The sequence below is a fragment of the Engraulis encrasicolus genome, chromosome 19 (assembly GCF_034702125.1).
Source record: "Engraulis encrasicolus isolate BLACKSEA-1 chromosome 19, IST_EnEncr_1.0, whole genome shotgun sequence".
NCBI lineage: Eukaryota > Metazoa > Chordata > Actinopteri > Clupeiformes > Engraulidae > Engraulis > Engraulis encrasicolus.
Window position 1 is genome coordinate 37,666,925 of NC_085875.1, and position 18,350 is coordinate 37,685,274.

Genomic DNA, 18,350 nt, shown 5'->3' on the forward strand with positions numbered 1-18,350 from the left:
CCCTTGGCGGACCTTTCACATCAGAGTAAGTAGCCTGTCTATTTCATATTATTCCACATTGTTGTATGAATATTTCTGTGGTTATGAAACACGCGTGAATTTGAATGTCGAAGTAGGCTAATCACAATGCTTGCTGAACTTGAACTTGTAGGAATAGGCCGTGTTGTTGCTGAGGTCTGTCTACCCAAATAATTCAGGATATTTTCAAACCTGTTGCTGGCCCAAATGGAGTGTGTTAATTTACTAGGTGAAGTCTCAAAAAAAGTCGTATATTTTATCGCCTTGTGCCCTTGTTATTCGTTTGAAATGATATTTAATTTAAAACGCTTTCACTGTGGCGTGTTGCACGTCCGTACTGTTTGGATGTTTCCTCGTTCCGTAGCTCTAGAGCAAGAATCTCTCGTGCCGTTTCATATCTGGCACTCTGTGTGTTATTTCATATTTTACTAAATATCAGTAGATGTTCTGTGTTTCCGAACGAGGGTTTGGATATACATATATATTTGTTGTACTTCATGCGTTGAATTAGTAATGAATGCAACACAAAAAATGTTCAAGATGAGATACAGCGAGATGCTATTTGGGCGCCAGCCTTGTCAGGTAAAAATTGACCTTCCGTTACTACATTATCTTCTCATGTTAGAGACCTCCATGCAGTCGCAATGTGGAAGCCGGCCTGAGGTCTCTTTTTTTGTTTCATGAATGTGAACTCCAGCAAACCCTTACGGAAGGAAAATATACTGCAATATACTACAATTTATACTGCAATACATTAGAAAATATATCACAATATATCACAAACACGCTCATATATTTGAAAATATATAGCAATATATTATTGAACAACATATTACTATATATTGATCCATATATTTTAAAATATATGGCTGGCAAAACAAAACTGTATTCCACTATTCAGTCTGTATTTCTTGATGTTTTTAGTTCAGCAAGCACATTTTGCACGACATTGGACATTTACTCGACATTATAAAGTCATTTTAGGTGGACCATATATGGCCATATATAATAATATATTGATCAATATACAGGAGTCTCTGATTGAATCATCTCAGCTCTCATATCACGTATGACGCGCCTACGTCACGTCGTCACAACCTGAAGCTAAAGTGGCGAGAGAGCCGTCTCGGCTCGAGCGCGGTCCGGATTTTAGCTCCACACTCCACTGTCGCCAGCCAGACTCCCCACCACAGTGACACAAACCAACCAGCCGCCTCGAGGTAAGTTATAAAGAGAAGTTTGTTAATTTGTTAACATAAATACACAAGCATATAGTCTGAAACGTCTACAGTGGTTGATGTGCAAAGTTTAGCCAAGTGGTTATCGAAGTTGGATGTTTGTTCATTTTTTCCCCCCAAGGACTAGAAATACGTTATTTTTTGAATTTCCCGCGCTACCAAGCTATTGTAAGCTTACTACTAGCGATATTTGCGTTGTCGAAATGGTGTGTAGTTCTCATTGACAGTAGGTCTGGTTCTACACATCTTGAAAACGTAAACGTAATACTTGGGTCGATATTATATGGTTGTAGTGGTCAATTTCAGGTGAGCCCACTTTATTTGGCTTGTCAGAGAACGTTAGCAACATCTATCTGGCTAGCTATTACTACTGCTGAGCCCCAACGTCAGCCTAGAAAGCCAGGCCTCAGTTAATTAGCCGCCTAGCTTACTCGGCTAACGCAAGGGAATCAAAGCAGAAGTGAAGTGCGACAAGATCTAAATGCACATCGCTAACTTGCTTAAAAAATGGGCACTACAGTATAGTAAAACGAGGCAATGTCCTGCATTATTTTTGGTAAAGCATAGCTGTTGCTGCTTCGGTTTCCCCATTGTGGTAACATTAATAGGTTTTTTTGAGTAACTTGCTCACGAACTAACTGCACTGTCCCGTTCTTGTAGAGCTATTGTTAGAGGTTAACGAAGCCTTGTCGTCAAATTGGTGAATTTCAAAACGGTAGCCTACACGTCGTTGTCTTCGGCTACTCTGTGATAGTTCGGAGTTTGCTTTGCTCACAGCAATTGCATTCATTGAGTCATGTTGGTGTTCATGTTTACTCTTAAACGAATGCGCGAGTCATTCTTGTTCATCGGAATTCATTCTCGCCAGTTACATGCATGAGTTTAAGTCTTCCTTCGCTTCATCATCTTCATAAAAGAGTGCCTTCGTGCCAAGAACAGACGTGCAACTGTTAACGATGCTGGCTGCTGCGATTTCAATGTCTTATCTTCCCTGTTGTCGGGAGGAGACACAGAGTGCCACTACGACGCTCTGCCACTGCGAGCTAGAATGCTGTAGTTCCACCAGTCTACCGAACTCTCCCCCCCCCCCCCCCCCAGATTTAGCTCACAATTCTGACAATGATATAGAAGTGATGAGCTTGGTGGGTATCCTTGTGCCTATTTAAGGTTAAGTGTGTGAGTGAATGTTAATTTTCTGTTGCTCTTTTAACTTTTTTTTGCAGAGGTTGCTGAAGAGGTATGCAGCGATGGTCTGGAGGAAAAAATAGTCACATGGACTGGTGTGCATTCCAGTACTTGAAATGGTAAGCAATACTGTGCCTTTACTATGCTCACTCACTGGTGATCATGCACTAAATTGGGAATACATCTATCTGAACTTTGGGAGGAGGTTCAGACTCCCTTGGTGCAAATATAATCTCATTCAATCAAGCTACTGAATAAACCGGGAATAAGAGAGATTGAGTGGGACAAAATGGACCTCTGCAGCTAGTGTTGGTACTGCTGGTGGGGATGGAAGCTAGGGTAAAAGTTGGGAGGGGGTTCTGTTTCACTCAAGAAAGGCTGCCAGACGGCTAGCCCAAGGGGCTGGAATATAATCCGCGCATGCGCGAGTTCTGAGGTACACTTATATCAAAACTTCATCACGTGAGTATGCCGCGCTACTGTACACAGTATATAAGTCCCAGCGCGGCATACTTCGTCCTCTTTAATCCCTCACGCGATCTGATAAGGTACGAATTGATACTGGTAACGAGGTGCCTACTGGCAGTTAGCTGTCCGAGAGCTGGTGACTATTGTTGCCCCTCTCCAGGCTATCGTTATCAGGCTATTATCCCCACCTTATTAAGGTGTGCTATCGCCGCTTATAGTAACGGTGGCTTCTCCCTGTAGCTTGTGCTTTCGCATGTGAAGCTACTCTCGTGGAATCCCCGAGGCGCATATCCACCTGGAATTCAACTTGAGGTAAGTAATCTGTTGTTGTGGTTTGCTCTAGGGAGGAAAGAGATTACAGAGACATCTCTCTAGCTATATCTCTAATGTTGCTACGGGCACCTTTCGGCGCCGTTCAGTAGCTCACTGTGATTCTGCCGCCACTCTCCCTCTTCTATCGAGTTGCTTGCGTGCATGAACTCTCCTGCAGGACGGCCGCGACTCTTCCTCTGTCGAGGAAGTTACTCGCTGGGCTCGTTGGTTCCGCAGTGGAATAATTATCCTGTGTAACAAACTGCCGCCACTCTCCCTCTATCGAGTTGCTTGCGTGCATGTTATACTCCAGCTGCCTCATCTGACGTGATCTCGTGCTGCGCAACTCTCGGCACCGACAATCTCATTCTCGGTACCGGTGAGAGATCAACGCTGGTACCAGAATTCCACTTGAAATTCAACTTGAAATTCAACTTGAGGTAAGTAATCTGTTGTTGTGGTTTGCTCTAGGGAGGAAAGAGATTACAGAGACATCTCTCTAGCTAATCAACGCTGCCTGCCGCCGCTCTCCCTCTGTCGAAGGAGTTGCTTGCGAGCATGTTATAGGCTACTCCAGCAGCCTCACATGACGTGATCTCGTGCTGCGCAACTCTTGGTACCTCATTCTCGGTACCGATGAGTGATCAACGCTGGTACCAGGGTCGGTACCTAGGGTGATTAGTGCTGCTACTGGAGTGTGAGACACTTAGTGCCCACCATCTCTTGCACCTCTGCTGGAACCATATCTGGTACCAGGCAGTAACAGTGCTATCAGGTTCATGCCTAAAGTCAAGGTGTGACTGAAATAATAATGATACTTAATGATGAAGTAATAATAATATTAATAATAACATTTATATATTTTAATATAGGTTAAAAAAAAAAAAAAAAAAAAAACGATGCCTGGATTCCAGAACTGTTTTAATTGCAACAGTAGAATGCCAGTGAAAGATGGACATACACTGTGTGTGACATGTCTGAGCCCTGATCATGCACTAGCTTTAAGGGCAGGGAGAGCGGTCTCCCCTTCTCATCACATACTCTACTGAGTAAGGTGAATAGGGCTACATGAGATAATACACCATCCTCCCAGGCGTCCACGGACTCAGGTTCAATACCAGCTACTCAACCCTCTCCTCAGCAACTGTCTGAGACCTATGATGTTCTAGCAATAAAATGGCGTCTCTGGTGAAGGGGAATTTGTCCTTGGCATCCGGTCAACAGTGGTTGATGCACCAGCTGGCTGAGCGCCATACAGCGCCACTAGGGCCTGGGCACCAGGCAGCCCCATTAGGGCCCGAGCACCAGGCTGCGCCATCAGGCACAGAGCGCCAGATGGCCCCTTCAGTGCAGCCTGCAAGGGTGTCACCACAGCAGCTGTCCCCACAAGGTGCTGATAATAGTGTGGAGCTGCTATGAGTGCAAGCATCCGATAACCTTGATGCTGGATACATAGATGGCTTAACATCTCCCCATCATTCTGATTTGAGCTCAGACCTCTTCCCCGGACTTTGTCAGGGAAATGACGACTGTGTGGGAGCAACCAGAGGCGGCTACCCCTATGCGACAGTGGGCACAGTTTGCCAACATCCACGGAGCAGATAACGTTGGTTTTTGGCAACTATTTTGCGATGGATGACTATTGCTGCTCTCGTCCTCCCTCCTACAGCTCTTGTGGGGAAGGTGGCCCTGCCGCACGTTTTCTCCCACACTCAATTGGAGGTGTGGGAAATGTGTTCTCCCAGTTCTTGGGTTGTTTCAACGGTAAGGTTTGGTTACCGGCTACAGTTCAGGCGCCGCCCACCCATGTTCAAGGGTGTTCTTGTTTCTCATCAGCCAGACCCAGAGCGGCAGCTGGCCTTACAGAGGAGATAAATACTCTGTTAAGGAAAGGAGCAATAAGGGAGTTAAGTCGCAACGAACGGCGGAGTGGCTTTTATTTGAGCTACTTCCTAGTTCCGAAACTAGATGGTGGATTCCGTGCAATACTGGACCTAAGGCCACTAAACCAGTATTTACGCCCGTTGCATTTCAAATGCTGTCACTGACCCAAATCTGTCAATCGATTCAGTGCGGGGATTGGTTCACGAGTATAGGCTTCAGAGGTGCCTATTTCCACATTGCAGTCCACCCTGCTCATCGCCAGTTTCTCCGATTGCGTTGGAGGACAGAACTTTCGAGTTCAACGTCCTTCCCTTCGGCCTATCCCATTCACAAAATACATGGACACAGCCTTGAGCCCGCTGTGTCAGAGGGGCGTCAGAGTCAATTATCTATCTCAATTACGACTGGTTAAAATGTTCCCAGTAGAGTCAGCAGGCAGGGCAGGACACAGCAATGGTAATGGAATACTTACAAATGTTGGGCCTGTCTCTCAATTCAGACAAGAGCCAACTGCCTCCCTCACAACAAATCACCTTCCTTGGAGTGAAACTGGACTCTGACGATGGTGGCATGTCTCTCGGATCAGGAGGTTATTGCCCTGAAACAATGCCGGTCACAGTTCATGGGACGGAGGAATGTGCATGCTCACCAGTGTCAGAGGCTGCTGGGCCTCATGGCTGCTGCATCCTAGGTGGTACGCCTTGGCCTTCTAGATATGGGTCCAGTGCAAAGTGGTACCTGCCCAAGTACACCCAGTACTGGACAGGGGAAAATCTGTCCCTCTGCCACCTGTGTGCCTATGAGCCCTCCAATAGTGGGCCATACCCCAGAATTTGTGCAGAGGTGTACGACTAGGCAGAATCTACCAGCGCAAAGTTCTGACCACAGACGCATCGCTGTCAGGCTGGAGGGCAGTCTTGAATGATGTAGGAGCCAGAGGAGTGTTGGAAAACTGTCCACATAAATATTCTCGAGTTGAGACTGATATATCTTGCCCTCCGGCACTTTTTGCCAGTACTCCAGAACAAGAGTGTCTTAATTCAAACAGATAACATGTCAGCCATAGCATATGTGACCGCCAGGGAGGCCTGAGGTCCCAGGCGTTACGCAACATGGCCCGGGAACTCCTCCTCTAAGCAGGCACTCGACTCCACTCGATCAGAGCAGTGCACCTGCCGGGCACTCTGAACACAGCAGCATACCTGCTGTCAAGGGGTAAGCCACACCCAAGTGAATGGCGATTGCACCCGGAAACAATGCATCTGATCTGGGTTCATTTTGGGAAGGCACACAGCAATCTTTTCGCCTCAAGGGAGTCGACCCACTGTCCACTCTGGTTTTCCTTAAACCAAGACGACGCACCACTGGGGGTGGACGATCTTCCCCCCTCTCTCCATGATTCCTGGAGAAGACCAGGAAGGAGAACCTGAGAGTTGTCTTAATGGCTCCATTTCGCCCCCATGTGCCATGGTTTGCAGAGATTCAGACCCTCCTCTCGAGCACCCCATGGCAACTCCCATTGCGCAAGGGGAGAGTTGTGGCACCTGACACCAGCCGCCCTAAATTTGTGGGTCTGGCCGTTAGAAGGGACACCCTCCTCGCTCGGGGGTTGTTATTCTCAGTTACAAGAACCTTGCAGTGTGCTAGGGCCCCATCGACAAGAGCTGTGTACTCTTAAAGATGGGCAGCCTTCAAAGCATGGTGCGAACAGTGGCATGAGTGCCCCCGGTCCTGCCCTCTAGCTTCAGTCCTGGAATTCTTGCAAAAGAAACTTGGTGAAGGCAAGTCCCCTTCAAAGCTAAAGGTTTTTCTCTCTGCAATATCCGCCTGCCATAAGCGAGTAAATGGCAAAACGCTCGGAGCTAATCCTCTGTCTATCCAATTCATGAGAGGAGCTCAAAGACTGCGCCCAAGGAGGCTTCAATCTGTGCCGCCATGGCAGTTCCACATTGTCCTCAGTGCTCTGGCGAAGCCCCCATTCGAGCCTGTTGGGAGTATCAACCTAAAATGGCTGTCTCAGAAGGCGATTTTTCTTCTCGCCATCACCTCAGCGAAGCGTATTGGAGAGCTACATGCGCTGTCCACTCATCCTGACTGCTTCCATGTTCAGCCAGAAGGCACCGGTGTGGTCCTACGCCCTAATACAGACTTTATGCCGAAGATTCTTTCAACACAGAATCTCAACCAGGCGATTGTGTTGGACTCCTACCGCCCTCCTAACTCTGAGCCACCTCATGGTCGCTCCTGAAGGGAGTCCTTTTACAAGAGGTTGCCCGGTGGCCTGCTGGGCTTCACCGTCGATCTTCACAAGGTTCTATAACCTCAACATGTTATCTCCCACATCCTTTGGGAATTCGGTTCTAAGCTTGTGACAGATGGTCACATATTCGACTGTGTTTAACTTGAGTTCTGTTAACCAGTCACTCTAGCCCTGTTGGCATGTGGACATTCAATAAGGGTCTTTGACTCTTGCATTGTCCAGTGTCTATTCAATTGTCGTATGGTTGTCCGCCGCGACGTTTGGGCATACATATTCCAGCCCCTTGGGCTAGCCGTCTGGCAGCCTTTCTTGAGTGAAACAGAACGTTGGGTTACGGATGTAACCTTGGTTCTGTGAAGGAAAGAAAGGCTGCCAGACTTCGTCGTCGCTCTGGACTTCGCGTTCAGGATTTTTATGAGGACGAAGTATGCCGCGCTGGGACTTATATACTGTGTACAGTAGCGCGGCATACTCACGTGATGAAGTTTTGATATAAGTGTACCTCAGAACTCGCGCATGCGCGGATTATATTCCAGCCCCTTGGGCTAGCCGTCTGGCAGCCTTTCTTTCCTTCACAGAACCAAGGTTACATTCGTAACCCAACGATATGTAGACATGAATGTATCCCTGTTTTTATTATTTTTATGTTAATTATGGAATGGATGTAACCTAGTTATTTATTGCAGGGTGAAGGTGTGGTTGGTTGTAGGACGGTGTGTGTGTGTGTGTGTGTGTGTGGGGGGGGGGGTACTGAGCTGTGTGGGTGTGCGGTGTCGGGGGGGGGGGGGGGGTCTGGACTGGATGGGTCAGGGGCAGTGGGTTAGGACATCCAGATTTAGAGTTTACTTGAGCTACATTATTAACTGCACATTGAATGTGTGAGACTTGCTGATGTAACATGTTACATTCAAGGGTTCATTGGGCTAAATGTGGTTAAAATCATTGACCTGGGTTTACAAAGCTGGGCAATGTTGGGCACTTGTTTCAGACTATTGAAAGGAAGGAGTATGAGAATGTAACACAATGCTTAACATGAAAAATAAAACCCTTCATGAACCAACGGTGTATTTGGCCCCAAACTAGTGGCATACCCTTCAAGTTTCAATGGGTTAGAGAGTTAACATTCTTTTTACTTTACTTTTGCAGATGCTGTTGCTCAGGCACATCCAGGTGCGAGGATGGGGGAGATCCGGATGTCGCTAAATAAAAGAATCCATAAAAGAATTCACCAAGAGAAAAAGAAGTCCATGGACAGGCCTATGAGCCCTCTTGTTGACCTTGAGTGACTGAGGCTGCGGGCGGTCTGCCCCTGAATTCACCTTCACTTTCTTTTCTTTTTAAAAAAAATATATCTGAAGGTGTGTGTGTGTGCGCGCGCGCGTGTGTGTGTGTGGGCGCGGGCACGCGTATGTGTTTGTGTGTGTGCGCGTGTGTGTGCACGCGTGCATGTGTGCCAGTGCTTTATGTGAGGTGTTTCGCTTACCGGCCACAGCCACAGTTTTTGTTTTGTTTTCTTTTGTTTTATTTGGGTTTTTTTGGGGTTTTTTTTTTTGGTTTTTTTTTTTTTTTAGAATATTTCTGCTTTTTCATTAAGTACAAGTTACTGGCCAAAGTGGGAGACTGAAATTGTTACTGGCCACAGGCAAGTTTCACCAGCATTTGGCCTGTTGGCCGGTGTCGTTGTCAAGTCGTTTCCCTGCCTGTCTGCCCCTCTGTCTCTGCATGTGGGAGCGGTGGTGTTAAAGGGTCGGTTGGTTTCATGTTTTTAATAAACCAATGTCAACAGTTGAATGAATTGAATTGATGTTTGGTCATTGTTGTAATTACATTACTTCATAAATGCCTTGTATAAAGTACGTTACAGTATATTGTATGGGGCGGGTTTCGAAAATGTAATAGTTTTGGCGATTTCACTAAATGAAAGTTTCAACTAAATGAAACTACACGACACAATTTGAAACCATGCTTTTCGGATTTGGGTGAACAGACGATTATTTTTCGAAAGCCGTACTCCATGTGGCGTTTCTAAAATGGCGAATGCTATCTGGGTGAAGCTAATGGTGGATGCAACCTAGGCAAGCTTGCAGCCCCTATCAACGTCGCGGGTGTAGCTGTCCGAATCATTCGTAGTTATTTTTATTCATCAAATTCTAGGTATTTATTGTGACTGGGAAAATTTTACTCAGCATACATGAAAAGGGGGATCTTCTCCATGGTTAGTCATCAGTATTCTCTCTCTGTGTCTGTCTCTTTCAGGGAGTTTTGCATTCGTCCGGTGGGTGGGAGGACGGGTACACCGGAAAAATCGACAGGGTCCATCACTCAGCAGCGCTCCAACAACCGGAGGCGTCCAGGGTCCATCACTCAGCAGCACTCCAACAACCGGAGGCGTCTAGGGTCCATCACTCAGCAGCACTCCAACAACCGGAGGCGTCCAGGGTCAATCACTTAGCAGCACTCCAACAACCGGAGGCGTCCAGGGTCCATCACTCAGTAGCACTCCAACAACCGGAGACGTCCACGTCCAGGTTCCATCACTCAGCAGCACTCCAACAACCGGAGGCGTCCAGGGTCCATCACGCCACTCGCCCGGAAGCGAAGGCCTTACACCGGGAAGTTGCTGGTCACCTTGTTCTGACTGTAAGGAGGAGGTGGAGGAACTGCTCCGCGAGAGAAAAAAGATTCACGATGTTGTCTCAAGAATAGGTAAGTATTTTCTCATTGTGTTGCTATTTTTATGATCTTTGTTTGTTTATGAAAACCTACGGGATATCCTGTTTTAATGTGTTACATCCATTTTAAAGAGCAGCTACGTCTTTTCTATTTTGTCTCCAATGTGTCAGATCCAGACCAACTTAAACAGCTCCAGGCCCTCTGTTAGCTGCTGGCTAAGAATGTGGACGGCGCACCCACCACCGTGGGACAGCAGGAGCTCTTCCCAGGATGTGGGGTCCAGATTTCATCCTACCAGCTGGCTGCCATCACCCACGCGGCCAAGCCGAACTGCATGCGCCTCTTCCATGGCCTCTTTGACCATTTCTTCTCAGTCGCTGACTGTCGTAATGCTGTCCCATTTGGCCGTCCTGGAGGCTCTCAGGGGAAGAAAGTCCTTGACCGGACCAAGGTGGACGCAATACGAAGTAAGTTTAATTTAATTTACACTGACTTGGGAAGCCATTCATGACATCCCTGTGCAATTAACACAAGTAAGTTTCCTTTAGCATTCATTAGGGATAGAGTAGAGTAGAGTAGAGTATCGTTTATTGATCCCAGGGGGAAATTAAGGTGTCAAGTAGCATACACACATAAATAAAGACATAAAGACATTGTCCACAAGACATAACACACATATTTACACATAAAATAAAATAATCATATATAGCTCGCTGTTGCATACTTATTGCCAAGGCATCTCTCTCTCTCTCACACACACACACACACACACACACACACATACACACACACACACACACACACACCAAAAATATAAAGTGTAAAGTGTCCAGTGTTCACATGTGCCTTAGCTAAGTGGCACATAGTAGCCAAGACAAGGTGGCCATAAAGTGTCCAGGAGTGTCCATAGTCTCTTTCCTAGAACAATGTCCATTGTATTCCTTAGAAAAAGAGATGGGGGGTTAAACACAAGTCACCCCCTGTGTCACTCCACACACACACACCCACACCCACACCCACACACACACACACACACACACACACACACACACCAAAAATAAAGTGTACATAGTCCAGGAGTATCAGTAGTCAGGGGGGTTACACACATCGCAGACTGAGTATCTACCCACACACACACACACACACACACACACACACACACACACACACACACACACACACACACACACACACACTCAGCTGTGCATTCCGCTGAAAAGGAGTCGAAGGGTAGAGAGTCCAGGTAAAAAGAGTATGCAGGAGTGGGATCTGTTTATGCAGTCCAGTCCCCTATGATGATCTCTCTTTGTGTGTCCTTGTGTGCAATGTTGAAAAGCTGAATGGCCCTGGGTACAAAGGACTTCCGCAGCCTGTCTGTCTTGCAGGAGATGGCGCGCAGTCTGTAGCTGAACAGGCTTCTCTGGTTGTTGAGGACTGGGTACAGTGGGTGCTTGTCGTTGTCCAAAATAGAGTCCAATCTGCCAAGTGTCCTCTTGTCGGCTGTGGTTGTGAGGGCGTCCAGTTCTGTGCCTACAACAGACCCTGCTTTCCTCACCAGCCTGTCGAGCCGTCCAGCATCTCTTTTCCTAATGCTGCCACCCCAGCATGCCACAGCATAGGAGAGCACACTGGCCATGGCAGACTGGTAGAACATCTGCAGGAGTCTGTTGCAGACATTGAAAGATCTCAGCTTTCTCAGAAAGTAGAGTCTGCTCTGGCCTTTCTTGTACAGTGCATGTGAGTTGGCAGACCAGTCCAGTTTAGAGTCCAGGTGAACACCCAGGTACTTGTATGTGGAGACTGTCTCCACAGTCTCCCCCTCGATAGAGACAGGCACCAGGGGTGGGGTGGTTCGCCTGAAGTCAATCACCATTTCTTTGGTTTTGGTGGTGTTCAGCCGCAGCTGGTTGGTTCTGCACCATTTGACAAAGTTCTCCACCAGTCCCCTGTACTCCCCCTCCTGCCCATCTTTGATGCATCCAACAATGGCCGTGTCATCCGAGAACTTTTGCATGTGGCAGGTCTTCGTGTTGTAGTTGAAGTCAGTGGTGTACAGGGTGAACAGCATGTCTCCTCCTCCCCCCCCAAAGTTCTAGACAATAACATGAGTCCTTGTTGGAACTTCTGAGGTGATATGAAAAGTTAATTTACAAAACAGTGCATCTCCATTTTTTAGATTGTTGGACATTTGACAATTGACATTTTGTAATGTTCAAGATGCACTGTGTAAGATTGTGGGCAGAGTGGGTATTGCAACTATGCTGCTTATTGAAATGGCTGCCTATTGCCAGATTTGATCTTTTCATGAATATTAATAAATAATAAACCAATATTTACTAGTATGACCAAAGTGCAGTAAGTTTTGCAGCTAAAAAAACCTGTTTCTGGAAATTCAAAATGGCAGACCATGGAGAAGATTATTAGAATTTAATAATCGTGGTAAGTATTTGTTAAAAAGGTATTTGTGAATGGACAGTATGAATTCTGGAAATTGACTACTGATAATATGAGTAAATAAAGAGTAAATGGGGAAATCACTTGTATATGATTGTGAATTGTGTATTTTCAACAATGTGCTCTCTTTTTGAAACCAGGGTAGCGGGCATATGCCTATCAAATGTATGAATTAATGGTGTGGCTGTCCTTTAAACGTGAAATGAACAATGGTGGTGTGTTTCTACCAAATACTAATTACGGTACAAATAATGTTCTTGTCTTCCAGCGTATGTCCTGAGATGTGCCACGCTGCCTGGTTGGGAACCAGTGGAGGAGTCAAAATTGAAAAAGGCGTTTGTTAACAAATGTAGGGCCAGAGCAGGTGCTCCTACTATGCAGTAGCCTGGCCACAAACTCCTAAATGTTTCTTACAAAGTCTTTGGGTGCGAGCAAACAGCAAAGTTCATGTTAAGCAAAAAAAAAAAAAAGCTGCACTCCCGGATGAAGTTTTTGCAGTTTTAATACTGGGTTAGCATGGCAGACAGACGTTTCTGCCTAACAGGGTTAAGTACAATGCTGGTTCCCCCCCACCACCAACATGTAATATGGTAGTGTGGTACTTTTTTAAGTACATTTAAAAGTATCACTGGTACACATTGCTTTCTATTAATATTACATGTTGCTTTCTGTTAATATTGCACTGTTAAAAAGTACATTGTTGGCTTAGGTCACTTCTCTGAGGTAGTGTTTGAAGCTCCTGTGCAGCTGAGCAATCTGAAATCGGGAGATCCTGTTTTGGCTAAATGGACGGATGGCAAATTCTATAAAGCCATGGTAGAGTACATGTCACTTGAGCGTCTATGTCCAAGGTCCATCACTCAGTAGCACTCTAGTCTATTACACAGACCTAACTCAGAGACAGCAACCTGTGTTACCAGTGATACTTTTAAAATGTACTTTGTGAAATCACACTATGATAACATTTTGGTTAAGTATAATGCCCTTTCAAAAAGTACAATGCTGGTTCCCCCTCTTGGTGATTTGCTGAAATTGTTGAAGTTGCTTTGTCCTGACAGTCTGAACACTGACTGCTTAAACAGTATACAAAAGTTTAAAAACTTTTTTTTTCTCCCAATCTGCAACGTCTCCCATTTCAGTACATAAATACTGCAATAATTGTTTTGGGTCGTTAGACAGTGGAATGACAGTGGAATGACGGATGAATGTGGCGCTTGTGGTACCAGTCAATCTGCAGGATTGTCTTCCGAACCCTTTGTTTGTAAGGTGCTCACCATTGCTGGAACATGCGACTTACCTGCTAAGGCATTAGTCCTCAATTCAGTGCAGTACAATGGGAAATTTGGATGCCATAAATGTGAGCAGCCAGGGCAGACTGTGAGAACGGGGGTAAGGGGTCATGTCCATGCATTTCCATACCAACATGGGGATCCAAAAGGGCAACTACGTACAAATGAAAAGTTTGCTCTTGATATGAAAATTGCAAGTGAGACTAAAACAACGGTTAAAGGTGTGAAGGGTCCCTGTTGGCTTAATAAACTTAAATGTTATGACCTTATCAAAGGCACTGCCGGTTGAAAGTACAGGAGAAGGGTAAAACCCAATCATTTAACTGAAGGAGTGGTGTAATATGAGCTTATTTACAAAAATGGGACAGTATCACCTAAAGTATATGAAGGCTTTCGTTGCAAAACGACATGTCCACCATTTTGGACTTATGCATTTTATTATTGTAAATGACTAGGTGATGAGATGATAGGACTTCCGAACATTCAAATAGTTCAAGATCATACTTTTTAAACCAATATAAAATGCATTTTGCAATGCAATGCAAAGGAATGCCCAATACAAAATGTCAAATTCCCAACATTCTACAAAATGGAGATACACCGTTTTGCAAATAAACCCTTCATATATACACATGTGTAGGGAAGCTTTTTTGTTCGGTCGGCTTTGATTGTGCTTGTGGCCACCAACATTTTTTATGTTTTATATTTGATGAAAATAAAAAAAATCTAATTTCTTGAAAATGGCTCAGATATCGCTCATTTACAGATACAGTAAGACAATAAAAGAGAAACACTTAAGACATGAAAGAGAGAATAGTGAGCTCTCTTTGAGGGCTCATACTTCTTGTCTCATAAAAGTCTCAGATTTATCTTAATTAATTCTCTCTTCATTCTCCTGGAAAATAGCCAAGACAAATTTGAGATCAGGGAGATACAATTGAGCTCTCCCCTGTTTCTCCTTGTTCTCAAATATTGCTCTAGTGGTTGTCTCAATTTAACCTCATATTTGTCTTAGTTATAGCCTACCCTTTCTCTTCTCATCTTAAACCTTGCTCCTAAGGGACCCTTAGGAGCAATGATCCAGAAGCAATTGATCACAGAATGATATGAAAATGAGAAGCTGAAATATGTCTCGGGAGACGAGATTGAACAGTAAATGAGCAACAAATTTTAGCTATGGGATACTCCATGTAGCATACGTAAAATGGCGCCCCCCCCCCCCCCCCCAACGCAGCAGGTGGCAAATATAGCCTGACCATGTGAATTCATAACCACCATGCATAATGTATAACCTAATGCTTATAAAACAACCCGGGTTCTTCTTCAAGCCCTCAGAATCCCGCGTTAGTAGCTTTTCCGGAAGTACGTCACTCATATTAAGTAAAGTAAAAATGTACACGCAAGTAAAAATGTACACGCAAGCAGTGCACCGATTTCCTAAATAACTATGTAATTTACCCTTTTTAGAATCAATTTACATTTTAGTTAAGTGCATATATTTTAAATTTATTTCAAATTTGAGTAGTGTTTCCATGCAGTCCGCCGCGCATGCTCATTGGAGGCGAGGTGACTTTTATTCAAAGTACATAGCCTACATTTTCATTTTCCAAAAGATGAGGTTTGTGCACATCACATGTTAAGTTAAAGTTGTTGTTGGCTAAAAATTGAAAAGTGATTCTAGGCTGTATGCTAAAATATGTATCATATTGAGACATATTTGAGAGCTTGTGCTATTCTCATTTTTATATTTGCTGATGTTTTTTTTCAGTTAAACTAATTTGAGACGTCAAATAGCTTTAAGAGACATAACTGAGAGATCTTGCTAGTGAGGATATATGATTGAGACATATTTGAGAGCAGCAAACATGTCTCATTTTTGTCTTAGCTGAGATCTGGAAAGGAGACCAATATGAGAAAGTGTTCAGAACTGGTAGAATGCTCATGCAATGCTCACGCAATGCTCATTATGAGACTTATTTCTCAGGAGAGACATTTGAGAATAATGAGAAAAGCACTTTGGTCTTAATAAATGCTCATTTATGTCTAGGAGACATATATGTGACATAAACGAGATCTCTTTTTCAATTTTGCTTTGCTATGGGTAGTGTAATGCAATACATAAGTCAATATATGATTTAATTAATAAGCCATATACTATGGGATATAATCCAATATATGCAACAGTATACTTTACAGTATAATGCAATACATAAATCAATATATGATTCATCAATAAGCCATATATTATGGGATATAATTCAATATATGCAGTAATATACTGTACAGTATAATGCAATACATTAATCAGTATATGATTCATCAATAAGCCATATATTATGGGGTATAATTCCATATATGCAGTAATATACTGTACAGTATAATGCAATACATAAATCAATATATGATTCATCAATAAGCCATATACTATGGGGTATAATTCAATATATGCAACAATATATTGTACAGTATAATACAATACATAAATCAATATATGATTTATCAATAAGTCATATACTATATGGGATATAATTCCATATATCCAACAATATATTTCACAGTATAATGCAATACATAAGTCAATATACGAAAACGGCAATAATGTCTATATTCTCGTATACCGCAAAATATATCACTTTATATTGTGCAATATACTGCTGTACAATATAAAATGATATATTGGCAAACAATATATTGTAGTATATTATAATATATTTTAATTTCATATATTCAAAAATATATTTTACTTCCGTAAGGGACGGAATCCATGGTGAGGCGGTTTGAATTGACGGTCCGGTCGTCGTAACAGTACTAGCTAGGTCGCCTACTCTTGAATGCACTTTATGCTATGACACCATGCTAATATGCCACGTTAGCTTACGTTATAAACTGAGGCATTAATTTGAACTCGGTCTGCATTTACAGGAAAAATGAACGGGGGAAATCGGCACAGCACGACCTACCAAACCAGCATTTTGGTGAGAGAACACGTTTAATCTGAGTGCAATGATCTGTATGTGACTACATATGATATGATATATTTTTCACTTCAAATGTATGGGATGTGGGGAAAGTCGACTGGATGGAGTTAGTCAGTGAATGCCACGTGTATTCAAAGATCAGTTGCGATGCGAGATGTTGTGCACTAGCCTACTGTACGTCTTGCCAACTTCGTAGAGCCTGCCTTTGCCTGAGAGATCCACCTTCTTTGCCTGAGACCTAGGCAGTCACACAGGTGTTCCAAGACCATCAAATCAAGTCAGTGGGATATAACTTCGTTCCATGCTACTTTATAACACCCACTCTAGCAGCAACCCGACCGGTTCTTCCTTATCGTTCTACAATCTACATTATGAAAGCCATAACCGCGAGTACTCACTGCCGATGCAACGCGCATATCGCAACGCGAGGGTAGGCTGACTTTTTGTCCAGTTAAGAGAGTCCAATAGCGCTGTGCCACCTTGGGTCAATGTGAAAACAGACATGATTTTTGCAACAGAATGCACCAGTAAAGCAGGAATTATGTTACTTAGGTTGGTTTACTGCTAAATGCAAGCTGTTTCCTCACGCTGTGACTCACAGAGCAGTAATTTCGACTACACGGTGGCATTTGTAACAGAATAGCCTTAACACAAGAGCAGGAATTGTCTGCTAAGAATTGCTAAATCCAAATATTGAAGTGTTTCCTCCAAATGCTGTGATGTTGTAGCTTGCTAAAAGTATTAGTAAAATGTGCAGGTCCATAAAGGTGTACAAAGTAGCCTATGGGTCATCATGAGCTACCAATTTGGCAAAACTCAGATGCACAAGGTGTAGCAGGTCTTTTCAAGACATTGAAATTATGTTCACTTACTGTTTCACATGGATTGATTGATATATTTATTAGGGCTGTGGGGGTTAAGCACTGATAACATTTTATATATAGGCCACTTTATATTTGCTGTATTTAGAAAGAACAAACTACACATTGGTTGCATGATATTATAATGGCCATATTCGCAATGTTTAGGTTAATAGGCCTACCTGTTATTATCCATGCTTTGTGGCATATAAGGCCCTAGATTTATGGGGATACATCATGAAAAAATAAAAAATAAAGTATACACAGCAGGGCTTTTTCTAGGATTTTTTGGCATGAGGGAGCATCATGGCAGGCTAGGGGGGGTGAAGGGGGTGTTCCCCCCCGTGAATGAGAAATTTACTAGGGGCGCTCAAATATATATATATATAAATAAAAGTATGAGGGTGCACCCACGGAGGTATGAGGGTGGAGCACCCCTATTTCCCCGTTCAGAAAAAGCTCTGCACAGTAGGATATAAGAGGTAAGCCCAAATGTGTCTGTGTGGTGGTGGGTTGGTGGGGGGCGTGCACGCCAGGGTCTGTCCCACATTGTCCCTCAGAAGCATACTCCTTGTCTCCCCTTGGACTTATTAGAAGATGGTCACCCAACCTGAGTGCAATTACACAATTTCCATGGTCAATTGTAAAAGCTTACCTGGTACAGGTATTTGTTGTTGTGAGTTTATTTGGGGTGTTCCTTTGGGAACAGGCTTGTTTTTTTTTTTACTAAT

At 44.0% G+C, this 18,350-nt stretch overlaps 1 long non-coding RNA gene across 1 annotated transcript; it reads left to right on the top strand.

The window, feature by feature from the left end:
• Positions 1–736: 736 nt before the first annotated feature.
• Positions 737–8,574, top strand: LOC134470176 (uncharacterized). The gene is made up of 3 exons (XR_010039170.1): positions 737–1,238; positions 2,480–2,560; positions 8,512–8,574. It is a non-coding gene; the product is annotated as an uncharacterized LOC134470176 (long non-coding RNA).
• The last annotated feature ends 9,776 nt before the right edge of the window (positions 8,575–18,350 follow it).